At 40.8% G+C, this 10,314-nt stretch overlaps 1 non-coding gene across 1 annotated transcript; it reads right to left on the reverse strand.

The window, feature by feature from the left end:
• Window positions 1-5,895: 5,895 nt before the first annotated feature.
• On the reverse strand, window positions 5,896-6,003 carry LOC130932235 (small nucleolar RNA R71). The gene has a single exon (XR_009067394.1). It is a non-coding gene; the product is annotated as a small nucleolar RNA R71 (small nucleolar RNA).
• Between the last annotated feature and the right edge of the window lie 4,311 nt (window positions 6,004-10,314).

Below are 10,314 nucleotides of genomic sequence, written 5' to 3' on the forward strand. Positions count from 1 at the left end.
GTTTTTCTCTTTTCTTTTTGGATCAAAACAAGGAATGCATGCAAGAACACTATGAATGTCAAGATGAACACCAAGAACACTTTGAAGATCATGATGAACATCAAGAACATAATTTTGAAAAATTTTTGATGCAAAGAAAACATGCAAGACACCAAACTTAGAAATCTTTAATGCATGGACTCTAACAAACGAAAAATGCATATGAAAAACAACAAACAACACAAAACCAGAAAACATCAAGATCAAACAAGAGGACTTATCAAGAACAACTTGAAGATCATGAAGAACACTATGAATGCATGGAATTTTCGAAAAATGCAAGAAAAAAAAATTTAAAGCATGCAATTGACACCAAACTTAAAGATTGACTCAAGACTCAAACAAGAAACACAAAATATTTTTGATTTTTATGATTTTATTAATTTTTTGGATTTTTATTAATTTTTTTTCGAAAATAAAGTTTAGAAAAACGAAAAATAAAAGAAAAATTTTGAAAAAGATTTTTGAAAAGAAAATTACCTAATCTGAGCAACAAGATGAACCGTCAGTTGTCCATACTTGAACAATCCCCGGCAACGGCGCCAAAAACTTGGTGGACGAAATTGTGATTCCTTTGTTATTGTATTTTGTAAAATTCATTGCTTCTTCAACTATGTGTGGACACAACTCCGTTCAACTTAACCAGCAAGTGTACTGGGTCATCCAAGTAATACCTTACGTGAGTAAGGGTCGATCCCACAGAGATTGTTGGTATGAAGCTAGCTATGGTCACCTTGTAAATCTCAGTTAGGCAGATTAAATGGTTATGGGTTTCGAAAATTAATAATAAATAGAAAATAAAAAGGGATAGAAATACTTATGTAAATCAATAGTGGGAATTTCAGATAGGCGTACGGAGATGCTAGAATCCTTTCGAATCTCTACTTTCTTATTGCTTTCATCCAATCCTTCTTACTCCTTTCCATGGCAAGCTGTATGTAGGGCATCACCATCATCAATGGCTACTTTTAATCCTCTCGGGAAAATGGTCCTATGCGCTGTCACTGCACGGCTAATCGTTTGGAGGCATCACCCTTGTTGATAGCTACATCCCATCCTCTCAGTGAAAATGGTCCAAATGCTCTGTCACAGCACGGTTAATCATCTGTTGGTTCTCAATCAGGTTGGAGTAGAACCCATTGATTCTTTTGCGTTTGTCATCATGCCCAGTCTTCAGGAGTTTGAAGCTCGTCACAGTCATTCAATACCGGAATCCTACTCGGAATACCACAGACAAGGTTAGACTTTTCGAATCCCCATGAATGCCTCCATCTATCTAGCTTATACCACGAAGATTCTGTTGGGGAATCTAAGAAATATGCGCCCGGCCTAAAGTAGAACGGAAGTGGTTGTCAGTCACGCGCGTTCATAAGTGAGAATGATGATGAGTGTCTGATGACAGGTCATCATATACCCATTTTTCAATCTAATTTCACTTGTTTTACTAGTCTTTATGCACTTTCTTGCATCCTAAGTAAGCAATTTGGAATGAAAATGCATAACTTCTTTAAATCAAACAACCACCATTAAATTGATGCTAAATCATGAGGTTTGAGCTAAAATTGATTGATTTTTAATGAATTATAAACCTTATGAGTTTAGAGATACTTTGATTGGTTGTTTTGGTTTCTTGTAGGTGAAGAAAGGAAGAAAAGAAGAAAAACGTGGCTTAAGAAGTGTGGCCAAGAAATGAGAAGTGTGGTGCAACAAAGAAGGAGGAGGCAAACACTGCCCTCCACAAGAGCACAATGCCCCCCAGGAGAGCAGCATATTGAACCAAGCCTTGAAAAGCATCACTGCCCTGCCCACAACAAGGGCGGAGCACAATTTGATTCCAAGGACCAAAAGAAGCAAAAACTCTGCCCTGCCTTCCTCAAGGGCAATATCAGGCTTCACCCAAGAATAATTCAATGGAAATTGCTTCCTAGTGTTTCCTATGGGTTTCGAACCCAAGGACAAGGAGGGAAGGAGTAGCGCTCAAACAAAAGGAAAACAAGCTTGCTTTCAAACTCCAAGAATCGAACACGGCACCATGAGGAAGTAAGGAACTAGGCGTGACTTTGGTACCAAGAAAACCGAGGAAAAAGGAGCAACATGTGCCTCCACCGAGTTTCGAATGTGGGACTTCACCATTGGCACATTGCCCTGCCCTCCACTAGGGCAGGGCAGCATTTCTTGGTGCATGGCGTAGCATTTTGGCACGGCCAGGACTTGAGCACTCGGCCAGCAGCACGCACGCACGGGCAGCACCTGGCGCACCATGACAACTCTGCCCTGCCCTCCACAAGGGCAGGTGATGAGCGGATAATTTGTACGCTTTTTGGCATTGTTTTTAGTATGTTTTTAGTATATTTGGTTTAGTTTTTAGTATATTTTTATTAGTTTTTAGTTAAAATTCACTTTTCTAGACTTTACTATGAGTTTGTGTGTTTTTCTGTGATTTCAGTTATTTTCTGGCTGAAATTGAGGGACCTGAGCAAAAATCTGATTCAGAGACTGAAAAGGACTGCAGATGCTGTTGGATTCTGACCTCCCTGCACTCGAAGTGGATTTTCTGGAGCTACAGAAGCCCAATTGGCGCGCTCTCAACGGCGTTGGAAAGTAGACATCCTGGGCTTTCCAGAAATATATGATAGTCCATACTTTGCCCAAGATTTGATGGCCCAAACCGGCGTTCAAAGTCACCTTTAGAATTCCCAGCGTTAAACGCCGGAACTGGCACCTAAGTGGGAGTTAAACGCCCAAACTGGCATAAAAGCTGGCGTTTAACTCCAAGAAGAGTCTCTACCCGAAAATGCTTCAATGCTCAGCCCAAGCACACACCAAGTGGGCCCGGAAGTGGATTTTTATGTCATTTACTCATCTTTGTAATTCTTAAGCTACTAGTTCCCTATAAATAGGACCCTTTACTATTGTATTTTTCATCTTTGGACAGATAGTTCTTAGATCATCGGAGGGCTGGCCTCACGGCCATGCCTAGACCTTGTTCTTATGTATTTTCAACGGTGGAGTTTGTACACACCATAGATTAAGGTGTGGAGCTCTGCTGTACCTCGAAGTATTAATGCAATTACTATTGTTCTTCTATTCAGTTCTGCTTGTTCTTGTTCTAAGATATCACTTGTTCTTCAACTTGATGAATGTGATGATCCGTGACACTCATCATCATTCTCACCTATGAACGTGTGACTGACAACCACCTCCGTTCTACCTTAGATTGGGTGAATATCTCTTGGATTCCTGATACACGATGCATGGTTGATCGCCTGACAACCGAGTGCTCGCCTGACAACCGAGCCAGCCATTCCGTGAGATCAGAGTCTTCGTGGTATAGGCTAGAACTGATGGCGGCATTCAAGAGAATCCGGAAGGTCTAACCTTGTCTGTGGTATTCTGAGTAGGATTCAATGATTGAATGACTGTGACGTGCTTCAAACTCCTGAGGGCGGGGCGTTAGTGACAGACGCAAAAGAATCACTGGATTCTATTCCGGCCTGATCGAGAACCGACAGATGGATAGCCGTGCCGTGACAGGGTGCGTTGAACATTTCCACTGAGAGGATGGGAGGTAGCCACTGACAACGGTGAAACCCTTGCATAAGCTTGCCATGGAAAGGAGTAAGAAGGATTGGATGAAGACAGTAGGAAAGCAGAGAGACGGAAGGGACACAGCATCTTCATGCGCTTATCTGAAATTCCCACCAATGAATTACATAAGTATCTCTATCTTTATCTTTATGTTTTATTCGTATATCACCATATCCATTTGAGTTTGCCTGACTAAGATTTACAAGATGACCATAGCTTGCTTCATACTAACAATCTCCGTGGGATCGACCCTTACTCGCGTAAGGTTTATTACTTGGACGACCCAGTGCACTTGCTGGTTAGTTGTGCGGAGTTGTGATGAAGAGTTGAGATTGCAATGAGCGTACCATGTTGATGGCGCCATTGATGATCACAATTTCGTGCACCAAGTTTTTGGCGCCGTTGCCGCGGATTGTTTCGTGTATGGACAACTGACGGTTCATCTTGTTGCTTAGATTAGGTATTTTTCTTCAGAGTTTTTAAGAATGAATTCTGGTGTTTCAAGGTGATGTTCTTATCATCACCAAAGCTGATTGATTCTCATCAATTTAGCTCTTGAGTGTAATGTCCTGCTGAAGCTTGGCTAGCGATGTCTAATTCCTTTAGACTAAAGCTTTAGACTAACATTGCATGATTCCTGGAATTCTCATTAAGAATTCTGAAACCTTTATTTTCTATTTCCATATAAGTTTCGAAAAATCCAAAAAAAAAAAAATTTTCAAAATCATAAAAACCAAAAATATTCTATGTTTCTTGTTTGAGTCTAGTGTCTAATTTTAAGTTTGGTGTCTTGCATGCATTGTTTATTTGATCTTGGTTCTATTTTCAAGTCAATAGTACAGGGAACTGAAGATTCAGAACATGCAGCAGAGAAATTACACAGAAAAAGCTGGGCGTTCAAAACGCCCAGTGAAGAAGGATAGACTGGCGTTTAAACGCCAGCCAGGGTGCCTGGTTGGGCGTTTAACGCCCAAAAAGGTAGTGCATTGGGCGTTAAACGCCAGAATGTGCACCATTCTGGGCGTTTAACGCCAGGATGGCACAAGGGGGAGGATTTTGTTTTCAAATCAATTTTTTTCAAGTTTTCAAAGTTTTTCAAAATCAAATCTTTTTCAAATCATATCTTTTCAATCAAATGTTTTCAAAATCAATTTCTTTCCTTTTTCAAAGATACTTGCTATCAATTAATGATTTGATTCAACATTTCAAGTATGCTGCCTTTTCTGTTGAGAAAGGTTTAATGTTTGAATCATATCTTTTCTTGTTAGCCAAGTCATTAATTTTTTTTAATCAAATCTTTTTAAAACTGTTTTCAAATCATATCATTTCAATCATATCTTTTTAAACCATAACTTTTCAATCATATCTTTTTAATCACATCTTTTTCAAAATAGTTTTCAATCAAATCTTTTTGACTTCTAATTTCAAAATCTTTTTCAAAAATCACTTGATTTCTTTCCCACTCTTATTTTCGAAAATCAATTAAAGTTTTTCAAATTTTTTTTTAAAAAATCTTTTTAACTTAATTTTCGAAAAAGCTCTTCCCCTCTTCTCACATCCTTCTATTTATGGAGTACCACTCCTCCTCAATGCACAATTCAAACTCTATCTGACTAAGTTCAAATTCTTCTCCTTCTTCCTTCTATTTTTCTTCTTCTCTGACACCTCAAGGAATCTCTATACTGTGACATAGAGGATTCCACATTTTCTTGTTCTCTTCTCTTTTATATGAGAAGGAACAAAGACAAAAGCATTCTTGTTGAAGCTGACCCTGAACCTGAAAGGACCTTGAAGCGAAAGCTAAGAGAAGCTAAGGCACAACTCTCTGTAGAGGACCTAACAGAAATCTTCAAAGAAGAAGACATGGCAGCCGAAAACAACAACAATGCCAACAATGCAAGGAAGGTGCTGGGTGACTTTACTGCACCTACTCCCGACTTCTATGGGAGAAGCATCTCTATCCCTGCCATTGGAGCAAACAACTTTGAACTTAAGCCTCAATTAGTTTCTCTAATGCAACAGAATTGCAAGTTCCATGGACTTCCATTGGAAGATCCTCATCAGTTCTTAGCTGAATTCTTGCAAATCTGTGACACTGTCAAGACTAATGGGGTTGACCCTGAGGTCTACAGACTTATGCTATTCCCTTTTGCTGTAAGAGACAGAGCTAGGACATGGTTGGACTCACAACCTAAAGAAAGCCTGGACTCATGGGAAAAGCTAGTCAATGCCTTCTTGGCAAAGTTCTTTCCACCCCAAAAATTGAGTAAGCTTAGAGTGGAAGTCCAAACCTTCAGACAGAAGGATGGAGAGTCCCTCTATGAAGCTTGGGAAAGATACAAAAAATTGATCAGAAAATGTCCTTCTGACATGCTTTCTGAATGGAGCATCATAGGTATTTTCTATGATGGTCTCTCTGAACTATCCAAGATGTCTTTGGATAGCTCTGCTGGAGGATCTCTTCATCTGAAGAAGACGCCTGCAGAAGCTCAAGAACTAATTGAAAATGGTTGCAAATAACCAATTCATGTACACTTCTGAAAGGAATCCTGTGAACAATGGGACAAATCAGAAGAAAGGAGTTCTTGAGATTGATACTCTGAATGCCATTCTGGCTCAGAACAAGATATTGACTCAACAAGTCAATTTGATTTCTCAAAGTCTGTCTGGAATGCAAAATGCACCAAGCAGTACTAAGGATGCTTCATCTGAAGAAGAAGCCTATGATCCTGAGAACCCTTCAATGGAAGAGGTGAATTACCTAGGAGAACCCTATGGAAACACCTATAATTCTTCATGGAGAAATCATCCAAATTTCTCATGGAAGGATCAACAGAGACCTCAACAAGGTTTCAACAACAATAATGGTGGAAGAAACAGGTTTAGCAATGGCAAGCCTTTTCCATCATCTTCTCAGCAACAGACAGAGAATTCTAAGCAGAACCACTCTGACTTAGCAACCATGGTCTCTGATCTAATCAAAAACACTCAAAGTTTCATGACTGAAACAAGGTCCTCCATTAGGAATTTGGAGGCACAAGTGGGACAGCTAAGCAAGAAAATTACTGAACTCCCTCCTAGTACTCTTCCAAGCAATACAGAAGAAAATCCAAAAGGAGAGTGCAAGGCCATCAACATGGCCGAATTTGGAGAGGAAGGAGAGGAAGTGAACGCCACTGAGGGAGATCTCAATGGGCGTGCACTGGCCTCCACTGAGTTCCCCAATGAGGAACCATGGGAATCTGAGGCTCAAAATGAGACCATAGAGATTCCATTGGACTTACTTCTGCCTTTCATGAGCTCTGATGAGTATTCTTCTTCTGAAGAGGAAGAGTATGTCACTGAAGAGCAAATTGCTAAATACCTTGGAGCAATCATGAAGCTAAACGACAAGTTATTTGGAAATGAGACTTGGGAGAACGAACCTCTTTTGCTCACCAAAAAACTGGATGACTTGTCTAGACAGAAATTACCTCAAAAGAGACAAGACCCTGGGAAGTTTTCACTACCTTGTACCATAGGCACCATGACCTTCAAGAAGGCTCTGTGTGACTTAGGGTCAAGTGTAAACCTCATGCCTCTCTCTGTAATGGAGAAGCTAGGGATCTTTGAGGTACAAGCTGCAAGAATCTCACTAGAGATGGCAGACAATTCAAGAAAACAAGCTTATGGACTTGTAGAGGATGTTCTGGTAAAGATTGAAGACCATTACATCCCTGCTGATTTCATAGTCCTAGAGACTAGGAAGTGCATGGATGAATCCATCATCCTTGGCAGACCCTTCCCTGCCACAGCAAAGGCTGTGATTGATGTTGATGGAGGTGAACTGATCATTCAAGTGAATGAAGAATCCTTTGTGTTTAAGGCTCAAGGATATCCCTCTGTCACCATGGAGAGGAAGCATGAAGAGCTTCTCTCAAATCAGAGTCAAACAGAGCCACCACAGTCAAACTCTAAGTTTGGTGTTGGGAGGTTCCAACATTGCTCTGAGAAAATGTGAGGCTCCATGAGAGCCCTCTGTCAAGCTACTGACATTAAAGAAGCGCTTGTTGGGAGGCAACCCAATGTCATATTTTATTTTTCTTTGTTATTTTATGTTTTCTGTAGGTTGATGATCATGAGAAGTCACAAAATCAATTGAAAAAGCAAAAACAGAATGAAAAACAGGAAGAAAAAAACAGCACACCCTGGAGGAAGAACCTACTGGCGTTTAAACACCAGTAAGGCTAGCAGATGGGCGTTTAACGCCCAGTCTGGCACCATTCTGGACGTTTAACGCCAGAAAGGGGCACCAGACTGGCATTAAACGCCAGGAAAGGGCAAGAACCTGGCGTTAAACGCCAGAAATGGGCACCAGCCCGGCGTTTAACGCCAGAATTGGCACAGAACGCAAATTTTCTTGCCACTTGGTGCAGGGATGACTTTTCCTTGACACCTTAGGATCTGTGGACCCCACAGGATCCCCACCAACCCCACCAACCCCACCACCCTCTTTCTTCTTCACCCATTCACCAATCACCTCAATACCTCTTCCCCAAAAACCCTTCACCTATGAAATTCCATCTTTCTCTTCACCACTCACATCCATCCTTCATAAAACCCCACCTACCTCACCATTCAAATTCAAACCACTTTTCCTCCCAAACCCACCCATACATGACCGAACCATGAGACCCCTCTCCTATATAAACCCTTCTTCACTCCTTCATTTTCACACAACCTACACACAACTTCTCCACCCTTTTGGCCGAAACATAAGCCTCCTCCATCTCCTCCATTTCTTCTTCTTCTACTCTCTTCTTTCTTCTTTTGCTCGAGGACGAGCAAACCTTTTAATCTTGGTGTGGTAAAAGCATTGCTTTTTGTTTTTCCATAACCATTTATGGCATCCAAGGCCAGAGAAACCTCTAGAAAGAGGAAAGGGAAGGCAAAAGCTTCTACCTCCGAGTCATGGGAGATGGAGAGATTCATCTCAAGGGTGCATCAAGACCACTTCTATGAAGTTGTGGCCTTGAAGAAGGTGATCCCCGAGGTCCCTTTTTCACTCAAAAAGAGTGAATATCCGGAGATCCGACATGAGATCCGAAGAAGAGGTTGGGAAGTTCTTACCAACCCCATTCAACAAGTCGGAATCTTGATGGTTCAAGAGTTCTATGCCAATGCATGGATCACCAAGAACCATGATCAAAGTGTGAACCCGGATCCAAAGAATTGGCTTACTATGGTTCGGGGAAAATACTTGGATTTTAGTCCGGAAAATGTAAGGTTGGCATTCAACTTGCCTATAATGCAAGGAGATGAACATCCTTACACTAGAAGGGTCAACTTTGATCAAAGGTTGGACCAAGTCCTCACTGACATTTGTGAAGAGGGCGCCCAATGGAAGAGAGATTCAAGAGGGAAGCCAGTTCAACTAAGAAGGCATGACCTCAAGCCCGTGGCTAGAGGATGGTTGGAGTTTATTCAACGCTCAATCATTCCCACTAGCAACCGGTCCGAAGTTACTCTAGACCGGGCCATCATGATTCATAGCATCATGATTGGAGAAGAAGTGGAAGTTCATGAGGTTATAGCCCAAGAACTCTATAAGGTGGCGGACAAGTCCTCCACCTTGGCAAGGTTAGCCTTTCCTCACCTCATTTGTCCCCTCTGTTATTCAGTTGGAGTTGACATAGAAGGAGACACCCCCATTGATGAGGATAAGCCCATCACTAAGAAAAGGATGGAGCAAACAAGAGACCCCTCTCATCATGAGATCCCTGAGATGCCTCAAGGGATGCACTTTCCTCCACAAGACTATTGGGAGCAACTGAACACCTCCCTAGGAGAATTGAGTTCCAACATGGGACAACTAAGGGTGGAGCACCAAGAACATTCCATCCTCCTCCATGAAATTAGAAAAGATCAAAGAATCATGAGAGAGGAGCAACAAAGACAAGGAAGAGACATTGAGGAGCTCAAGCACTCCATAAGATCTTCAAGAGGAAGAACAAGCCGCCATCACTAAGGTGGACCTGTTCTTTAATCTCCTTGTTCTCTATTTTCTTGTTTTTCGAAAATTTATGCTTATGTTTATCCATGTTTGTGTCTTGTGATCATTAGTGTCTTAGTGTCTATGCCTTAAAGTTATGAATGTCCTATGAATCCATCACCCCTCTTAAAAAATGAAAAAAAAAATTGTTCTTAATTGAAAAAGAAAAAGAATTGCATGAATTGTGAATTTTATAACAGTTTAATTATTTTGATGTGGTGGCAACACTTTTGTTTTCTGAATGCATGCTTAAACAGTGAATATGTCTTTTGAATTTGTGATTCATGAATGTTGGCTCTTGAAAGAATGATGAAAAAGGAGACATGTTACTGAGGATCTGAAAAATCATAAAAATGATTCTTGAAGCAAGAAAAAGCAGTGAATATTCTAAAAAAAAAAAGAGAGAAAAAAAAAGAAAAGAAAAAGAAAGAAATAAAGTTGTGATCCAAGGCAAAAAGAGTGTGCTTAAGAACCCTAGACACCTCTAATTGGGGACTTTAGCAAAGCTGAGTCACAATCTGAAAAGGTTCACCCAATTATGTGTCTGTGGCATGTATGTATCCGGTGGTAATACTAGAAGACAGAGTGCTTTGGGCCACAGCCAAGACTCAATAAGTAGCTGTGTTCAAGAATCATCATACTTAGCTAGGAGAATC

Source organism: Arachis stenosperma, chromosome 5, assembly GCF_014773155.1.
Source record: "Arachis stenosperma cultivar V10309 chromosome 5, arast.V10309.gnm1.PFL2, whole genome shotgun sequence".
Taxonomy (NCBI): Eukaryota; Viridiplantae; Streptophyta; class Magnoliopsida; order Fabales; family Fabaceae; genus Arachis; species Arachis stenosperma.